This window comes from Oryza brachyantha, chromosome 7 (assembly GCF_000231095.2).
Source record: "Oryza brachyantha chromosome 7, ObraRS2, whole genome shotgun sequence".
In the NCBI taxonomy this organism is placed as follows: Eukaryota; Viridiplantae; Streptophyta; class Magnoliopsida; order Poales; family Poaceae; genus Oryza; species Oryza brachyantha.
In genome coordinates, this window is record NC_023169.2 from 5,179,302 (window position 1) to 5,188,601 (window position 9,300).

Genomic DNA, 9,300 nt, shown 5'->3' on the forward strand with positions numbered 1-9,300 from the left:
TTGGACCTCTCTATATTTTAAGAGGGAGAGGGGGAGGGGTGTGCGTTCGTGAAGAGAATTTCTTTCAGAAGATAGTTATATTAAAGCGGTTAGCAATGAGCAATCGCAAGGAGAAGTAAAAGAAAGGGGTGAATTCTAAGAAGCCAAAAATCTCTTGTTTTGCTTTTATTTTGGGGGGTTTAGGATACATAGCAACAACATGAATATATCATGAGATATCTGGGTGGTAATTTGTAATGCCATTTGGCAGTGGAGGCATTAGGAAATCGAGCTATAGAAGGAGACGCTTTCTGTGTACTGTTATAGACACCCATGGATTTCAGGTGATCTGGAGATGTGGAAAGGGGTCTGGATCTTCTGGATCAGAAAAGCTAATGTAGGGGGTGGCATTAGTTCTCATCCTGTCCATCCCTCTCCATCCTACGACCAAGGCTAGTGCAGAGCTAATGTTACCCTTTGCATTAGCTTCTCTGTTATAGAGATCTGAACCCCGTGAAAGACAGTTGCTAGTAGATTTTTTCGGCAAGTTCTATGTAGACATGTTAAACTTTACATTGGTATTTCGGTTTTTATCTGTAGCACCGATTTCTTGCCACGAGGGTCATCCTGAACAATATCTCCAAATTTGGGCTGAACTTAGAAATGAACTGGAGTTGATAGAAAAGATAATATTATATCAATGCATTTAGAAACTTGAAAAAAATGGTCGCTTACACATCGATTAGTGGGAAGGATGCAGTCATTTAAGTCCAATCGCAGAACAGAATTTGGCATCCAAAGGATCATTCTTGCACATTGTTTGGTTACCCAAGCTTCTTTGCAGACATAGACTTTCGAGTCCCCTTCCCTATATTCTTTCCTGAAGCCGCAGTACTAGAAAAGCATAGCTTAATGAAGTTGGATCATCAAGTATTCATCGTCGGATGCAGCTGAGTGCTGTTATGATCTCTCTTATGGAGTTCGATCCCTTCAAGGTGGTTATAGTGACGTTAAGATCAGGTAGATCAAGGAAAAGAAGTTTCTATTAACTTTGATTCAATAAGAAAAAAATATGTATGCTGAACTATTTGGAGATATATTGCTAGAAGACTACAATATGTTGATGACATGAAGGGGTTGTCAGATTGTTTCCAAAGTGAACCTTATCACAGTTTGGCAGTCCAAATGTTCGTAAGTTAACAACATTGCCAAATTTGGAATGGTAAGATTATTTTGGTTGTGTTTAGTTTGTTGCCCCCATTTTATATCCTACCAAATTTTGGCATCCTCAGCTACTTGCAAGGTAAAGCTCACCCACCTAATTTTTGTTAAAGTACTGAGGTTGTTACCAAATTCCATATATACACCTTACCAACATTTGGTAATAAACTAAATGCATCCATATTTGTGGGTTTACCGATCAATGGTATGGTTTAAAGTGTCATCAATCTAAATAGACTTAAATAACATCAATGTTTTTACTATTAAGCTTGCTCTAAGGTGTCGAGTGGTCTAACACTAAATGTCCAAAGAACAGCGCAATGCCATCACTGCCATGTCAGAATCTAGCCGGTGGGGAGAGAGGGGAAGGAGCGGCGGTGAGAGGGAGAGAGGAGGAGCGGCGGGGAGAGGGAGGAGAGAGGGAAAAGTAAATTATGGGGGTCCTACTAAAAGCTGCCGTGGGTCCCATTTTAATTGGCTTGCACTGTGATACTAGTGGCCTCCGGAGTGGTTTCATCTCGTGGCACTTAGGGGTGTACCCCCGCTATGAATGGTCTAAGGTGTTGAGTGGTCTAAAACTGAATGTCCAAAGAATAGTGCAGTGTCGTCACTGCCATGTCAGAGGTTCCTTCAAAAAAAAAATCACCTCATGCCTCTCAATCCGACGCAGGTCGTCTTTGTTTCTTCTCTGTTTTGATTTCATACTAATCAGCCGAAGAACTAACAGAAGCGGTTTGTTCTAGACTGAAACATGTAAAGAGGTATCATCTTGTTGACAAGTAACCTAGCTAGCTACTTTGTATTTTATACATTGCCGGCAACCAATCTTTCTGTGTCTTCTGACGAACACTCGTATATCCGAATGTCACTTAATTGTAAATTGAGTTTTCTCCTGTTGCTCTGCCTCATAGCCTTTTAAATGTGGTGATTGTTGAAAAATAATCTCTTGGCTAGAGAGATTCACGCGTGGTCCACTTCCCATACTTATCCCACGCCGAAATTCACCTAAATAGTTTCATAATCTACATGCACAATGGTCAGAAGTGGTTGATTTTTCTATGTATTGGGCAACTATTTGAAATGACATGTATCCTAGTGGTTGCAGTGATCTGAGTAGTACCGAAGCTCCTGGGTTCAAATCTCCATAGGAGTATGAATTTCAGATAGGGTATTTGAGGGACACGAATTTAAGACGACCGCATGGGATAATGCATCTCCCCGTGTAGTCGTTTTAAGACACCTGCACGCGATGATGCGCACCTAGATCCACCGCCACGACTTCTCCTCCACCACAAGCTGCCTCTCCTGCCCCTTGTCGTCGACATCGACAACACTATCAGGCTAGATCCACCGCAGTCGACAATGCGGCCAGCCTTCTCCATGACCGCCGTCGGCGTCCACGACACAGCCACCATCAATCTCCTCCACCAAGAAGCCGCCGGCCTCCCCCCCTCGGCGCTGAGCTCCACTACGCCGCCGGCCTACTGCCCCTCAGCACCGCCGGCCTCCATCGAGCCGCTAATGGCACCAATCAGTAAGTTTTTTTTATAAACTTTATGAAATGCGAATTTATTTTTGATATGTGCAATTTGTGAGATGTCCTTTTTGATATGTGTGCAAATTATGAGATGTCCTATTTGATATGTGTGCAAATTGTGAGATGTACTATTTGATACTAGGCAAATTGTGAGATGTGGTATTTAGAAATGTTTATTTTTTGATGTGTTGATGTTAATTTTTTTTTAAATTGTGAGATGTTGTATTTGCTATATGCGCAAGTTGTGACATGTGAAACTTGGAACTTATGGTGATATGTGAAACGGCTAGCATGTGCTAGGACGGACGCACTGGATCTATTATCCCGTGTGGTCGGTCCAGCACATACTAGCCAAATGGGATTACAGATTATCCCATGCGGTTCCGTTATGTCGACCGCAATCCCGTGCGGTTGGGCCGCCCGCACAAGAAATTAATGTTGATTTCTATAGACCTCTCGGTACAGACGGGTAGAACCTCCGCATGGGAAAAATACATTTTGACTGTACATAAAAATCGTATCTCTAGCATTGCTAGCTTAAGGTTTGGCCAGCAGTCATTTCAAGCTATACATTGAAAAAGGACAGAAGGAGGTCCTGCGCTACTAGGACTTCCATTTATACATACTAAAACTCTGAAGAAAAAGATAAAATAAAATCACAGTAGCATGAGTGCATGACAAGAAAAATACTCCATTTCTAATGGTTACTCTGTGAACTCCAAAGGAAGAATAATAAAGTTATATCTACCTCGTTACAGTTATAATGTCAACCTGTATTATTTGCCAATTATTTACAAACAATAGAAATAAAGATTACAAGACTTCATGAATTAAATTAGTGCTTTTCGAAGTTTGTTTATAGAATACCTATTTATATCAGTGACACATATATATTGGACAATAGGATCAGTGGAAATTAAATTGGATGAGAGTGCACAGTGCATTAAGAAAACACATCAAAATGTTATCGAGCAAAACATCCATTGTTTTTTAAATAGGGGGCTGCTACGGTACGGTGTACCGTTAAAACAACGGAACATGTTACCTTGTCTAAGTAACATGATACTTCCCAGGTAACATAGTACCTCAAATGTATCAGGCATGGTACCATGTTCAGGAAACATGATACCTCATATGTATCATGTATGATACTTTAAAGTAATATGCTCAAGTAACATGGTACCTTCCAAGAAATATGGTACCTTACTTGTAGCATGTATGATACCTGAAAAGTAACATATCTGGTACTAGTGGTATTATAAATAGTATCATATCATTGGTAGCGAATCCTCGTTGTCGTCGCCAAAGTTGTCGTCTTGGCCGTTGCCGCTGCCGTCGCCGCCGCTGCAGCTGCCGTCGACCGCCGCTAGCCACTCCCGGCCACCGTCGCCGCCGTTGTTGCTGCAGTCGTCGCCGTCGCCATCGCTGTAGTCGTCGCCGTCATGGTAGTCGTTGTCGTCACGGTCATCGTCATTGCTGTCACAACCGCCATAGTTGTTGCCGACGCCACAGCTGTAGATGACGCTAGGTGTTCAACGCCATGCCCTATCATAACGCCGTCTCCTGGAACGCGCTCCTCACCGCGCTTTGGCGCGCGGCCGCGACCTGCTCGCCGTGCGCCGCCTCTTCCACGACATGCCCTTCCGCATCATCATCTCGTGCAACTCCATCGTCGTCGGTTGTCTCGCACACGACAACCTCAGCGCTGCCTCCGCTTACTTCGCATGCACCCCACACCACAACATCGCCTCGTGGAATGCCATGCCTACTGTCCACATCCGGCTCGACAACAAGGAGAACACGAGTAGCTAGCTAGCTTTGGCCACAGTACAGTATACAAGTTAGCTGTACCGTTGAACGGTATACCGTAGGATAGTATTTCTCTTTTAAATAATGGATAAACTGGTTGTTGTGTGAAAGACACCGAAACCCAAAGCTACAAACATCCATTAATATACCGGTACAACATTTCCTTTTTCTTTTCAACTATCAAAAAGATACTGGTATTGATATTTTAGATATTTTTCATTTCAATACAATAATATTAGAGTTAAGACCCATCAATCCATCGTACATACATATTGCTGTGCCAACGATAAATAGGAGACTGACATCATAGCAATGTTAAGTTCGAGAGCCAATATGTATAATTTTTTCCTACACATATTCTGCCATTTGATCAATAAACCTCAATGGGAACGGGAGGCTGTAGGAATAAAAGTTCAACAGAAGGTCTTGATATGTGTCCCAAGTGCTAATGCATTTCATTAGCTAACAATAAGTTGCACCTTATAAGGATTAAAATGAGTGGTACTTATTTGAATGCCGGTGATTACTATGGGCGTAGCTAGAGTTGGCGACCAGAACAAAGGATTACATGATAAGACACTGCTGATACTATGTTGCTATCTTGGGTGATAATGAGAAGTTCAAGAGGCTCGTTGCCCCATATTGTATCAATGTTCACAGATGTATTGAGGCACTTGGAGTACACAAAAGTTGCAACAAATTTTATTAATCAAATGAAATGTTATTAGGCTAGCTAGATTACATAGAGAACTGGCACATGAACAAATGTGTACGTGTGGCATATACTTGTATTCCAATATTGGGAAGCACTTGCTGTAGTCTCAGCTTTGCAATATGATAAATCGGTTAATAATCATGGATGAATGCATGGCTTCTATGGGTGCTCTGGTTTGGGTTAAAAACATGGAACTTAGATCATGGATTTTTTGTGGACCATGACCGAATATAATTGAAACCTGTGGCATTTTAATTTTACTCTTGATTTCAGTATCAAACCGAAACATGATACTCCCTCCGTTTCACAATGTAAGACTTTCTAGCTTTGTCTAGATTCATATAGATGCTAATAAATCTAGACACATATATATAAATTATATATATTTATCAGTTGATGAATTTAGACAAGATAAGAAAATTTTTCAATATGAAACGGAGGAGGTAGTATTTTCTAACAACCAAATCAAAGCAACTGAAGGTCTGTAACGAACATGTTGAAAGTTATTTGGAACATGTTATCAAGTCTGGAGGAACTTACTTTTTTTCTGAGGGGCTAGAGAAACCTAATTATTAGAGTACGTGAAGAAATTTATGGAAACTTTAACCCAAAATAGAGAACTCAATGGAACTTAACCATCATGTTGGAACAGGATGGTGTGTTTTAAATCATGATAGACTGAAGCACCAAATGCTATTGAACTTACCACATTTTATTACGTTTGAATTTCTTTTTACATTGTTTTATCTTGAAATGGTTAGATTATGGGATATCAAGCATAAGTAACACTTGCCATGCCCGAAACAACACCACTATTTCCAAACAGAGAGTGCATTAATCCTTGCCCTGAGAAGATGAGGTATAGAAATAAATTATTATTTATTATAAGCCACACATTACGAGAACCTAAATAAAGTATTTTAAATGTGATGACCTTAGAACATTACATCCAAAAGTAGAAAAAAAACAAGCGACCGAAGACCAAAAGAGCAGAAGCCACATTTAGTTGATGGCGGAGCAAAATAGAAATTCCAGCGTTCACCTTCATCTGATCCAACCTCTGTAGATTGGGCAGCAAGAATGAGGATAACCATGGTACTAAACAGATCTACCGGAAATGGAATATCATGCACAAGAAAACAAGGGTGTTTTAAAACCTGGTTCTATTTCTAGGCAAGATTATCACGGCTACCAACCCTAGGTTAAGCACTTGATTAGAGTTCTAAGAATTTCATCCATTCATATTATTAAAAAGAGAACACTGACTTAGGTATATATTGCTAGGCTTGTGACAAAACTTTGCATGTAAATCAACTTAAAACATAAGGACCCATTGAGGTTTCACGGCCAATTGGTCCTTAACAAGGTGCAGGTTGTCAGATCCCTCGGTGTGGGACTTACCTCCTTGCAGCAGGTCAAAGCCTGCCTACCATGATCCCTCGGTGTGGGACTTACCCCCTTGCAGCAGGTCAAAGCCTGCCTACCATGATCCCTCGGTGTGGGACTTACCCCCTTGCAGCAGGTCCCCTTGCAGCAGGTCAAAGCCTGTCTACCATGATTCCTCGGTGTGGGACTTACCCCCTTGCAGCAGGTCAAAGCCTGCCTACCATGGCCCCTGTTTAGTTCCCAAATTTTTTTTTCAAAAACATCACATCGAATCTTGAAACATATAAATAGAGCACTAAATATAGATGGAATAAAAAACTAATTACATAGTTATGGGAGAAATCATGAGACGAATCTTCTGAGCCTAATTAGGCCATGATTAGCCATAAGTGCTATAGTAACCAACATGTGCTAATGGCGGATTAATTAGGCTCAAAAAATCCGTCTCGCGGTTTCTCGGCAGAATCTGTAATTTGTTTTTTCATTTGTGCCCGAAAACCGCTTCCGACATCTGGTCAAACATGTGACGTGACATTTTCTTACAAAAATTTTTGCAATCTAAACGCTGCCTTATCATATTAGTGGCCTTTGTTTTGAAATTGTCTACCGTGCTAGTCAAGCCTTACCTATTAGCAATATGGTTGTGCAGTTATGCTTCGAAACGGAGGCTCGAAGATCAATCCTAATAATTGCCGAGGTGCTTCTAACAAAAGTGTGCACCACATGCCCCCACTGAAAACAAGTTTTGAGAGTTTTGAATGGGGATCCAACAATAGCTAACCAACTACTGTTCCAATATCTAAACCAAATTTTAGCTATTACCATAGTATAATTAGAAAAAGATTTTATGTTAAATTTAAGCATGGATAAGATCAACCTATAGAAACTAGTGAAAACATCAAATAGAGTGTCAACCTATTCATTTTATAACTTACTAAGGTTCTCAAGGCATGGATAGAAAAATATCAAATTGGCCATAAACCAAGGATTATATGAATATTAATTGATAAATAATAGTGAATGCATACATACATATTTTTTAAAAAAATATAAGAGTAAAACAATATAGCTTTGCACTCATTGAGAATCAATATGTGCAAGGGACAATTGACTTGAGTTGATCACTCCCAAAGTCTCAAAGTCTTCTTCCACCCTGATGAACATCCGGTCATCCAAAACAATGGAATCTACCTGACCAGTGAATAAAACACTAAAAAAAATAAAAGTAATGTCCAAACAACACAAAATATTTTTTAATAAATTTTGTAAGAATTTAAAGACTTGAATGGGTCGATTTTGGGTTTGAATACCCAAGATATGGCCAATGCAAAATTTAGGTGGAAATTTCATTTTCTGAATTACCGAATTATTCTTATTAGGGAAAACTGAATTATTGCATCTACATGGGGGTGGATCCTCATGGACTGAGTCCATGGGGTGGGATCCATGTGTTAGCGGTTAGTCTACTGTGAGGTCAACTCCAATGCTTAGTGCTTAGTGAGGTGCTTAAAACAGGATTAAGCTAAGCACTATACTTAAGAGCCTACTTTAGAGCCTAATGGTTCAATGCTAGAGGGTTGGACATATACTTAAAATTATGATTACCATTTGTATCACCCATGCAAGCCAACCCTCTCAAACGCAATAGCTACTGCCTCTATCCATTCTTCTGTCACCAACTACCAAAAATTATTGTTTGAACTCAGCTCAATCACAGCCAGAACTTACTCCTCTTGAACGTTCAACTCTCTGCTTGAACTCAGCTCAGCCATAGCCAGCACTCACTCATCTCGAATGTTCTTTCCTCAGCTAGTTGTGCTGCCTCCCCTCTCAACTTCTCCCCTCAAGCTCGGTTGTGCTGCCTCCTCCCCCATGCTAGGATTATGCTAGATGGAAGGGAGAGAGGGGGGAGGTGGGGAGGACATTGACCTTGTGGCACGGCGACATGAGCAATGCCTTACTGCTTGTGCAGAACAGCAGTGGGCACGCGCGTATGACTCCCACGTCGGTTTGGCCAACCCGGCGTTAGCACCGCACGTGGCAGTGGCAGGAGCAGCCGAAGCCGCAAATGGAAGAAAGCGGAGCTCGGCTGGATCCAAGCCAAATCCTTCCTCCCGGACAGTGCCCCTCCCCTCTCCTCCCCAGCTCCCTCCCAGTGCCGCAAGTGGAAGATGGTTGGATTTAGGCTAGATCTGGATGAAACCATATGAAGGTGGCTTTGTTTCTGTTTAATATCTTTGCATTTTTAGTTGGAGTAGATCGTCTTGTGTCATTCAGGAAAAAAAATTGTTGTTTTAACATGCAGCTGATTAATTGATTTGTGATGTCCCATTTCACCAGTTAGATTTATAAAGATCTATATGTGTTAGCGTATGCAGGTTGACAGTACACATCTTCACCTTAATGCCAGTTCAATATTGCCTCATTCTGCAATTCCATTGCCATTATAATTGAGAACAATACTTTATTTCATAATGTGGCAATACAAGGGACTTAGGTGGGCATTTTCAGTGAGCAATACGTACCTTTTAGTATGAACAATGATTGTTTTCTTGGTTATTAATTCCGGCCAATATTTTTTATATATCTAAAGTCTCAACTCATATTGCAATCTAAAGATGACGAACTAGCTGGTGATGATTATAAATTCCTA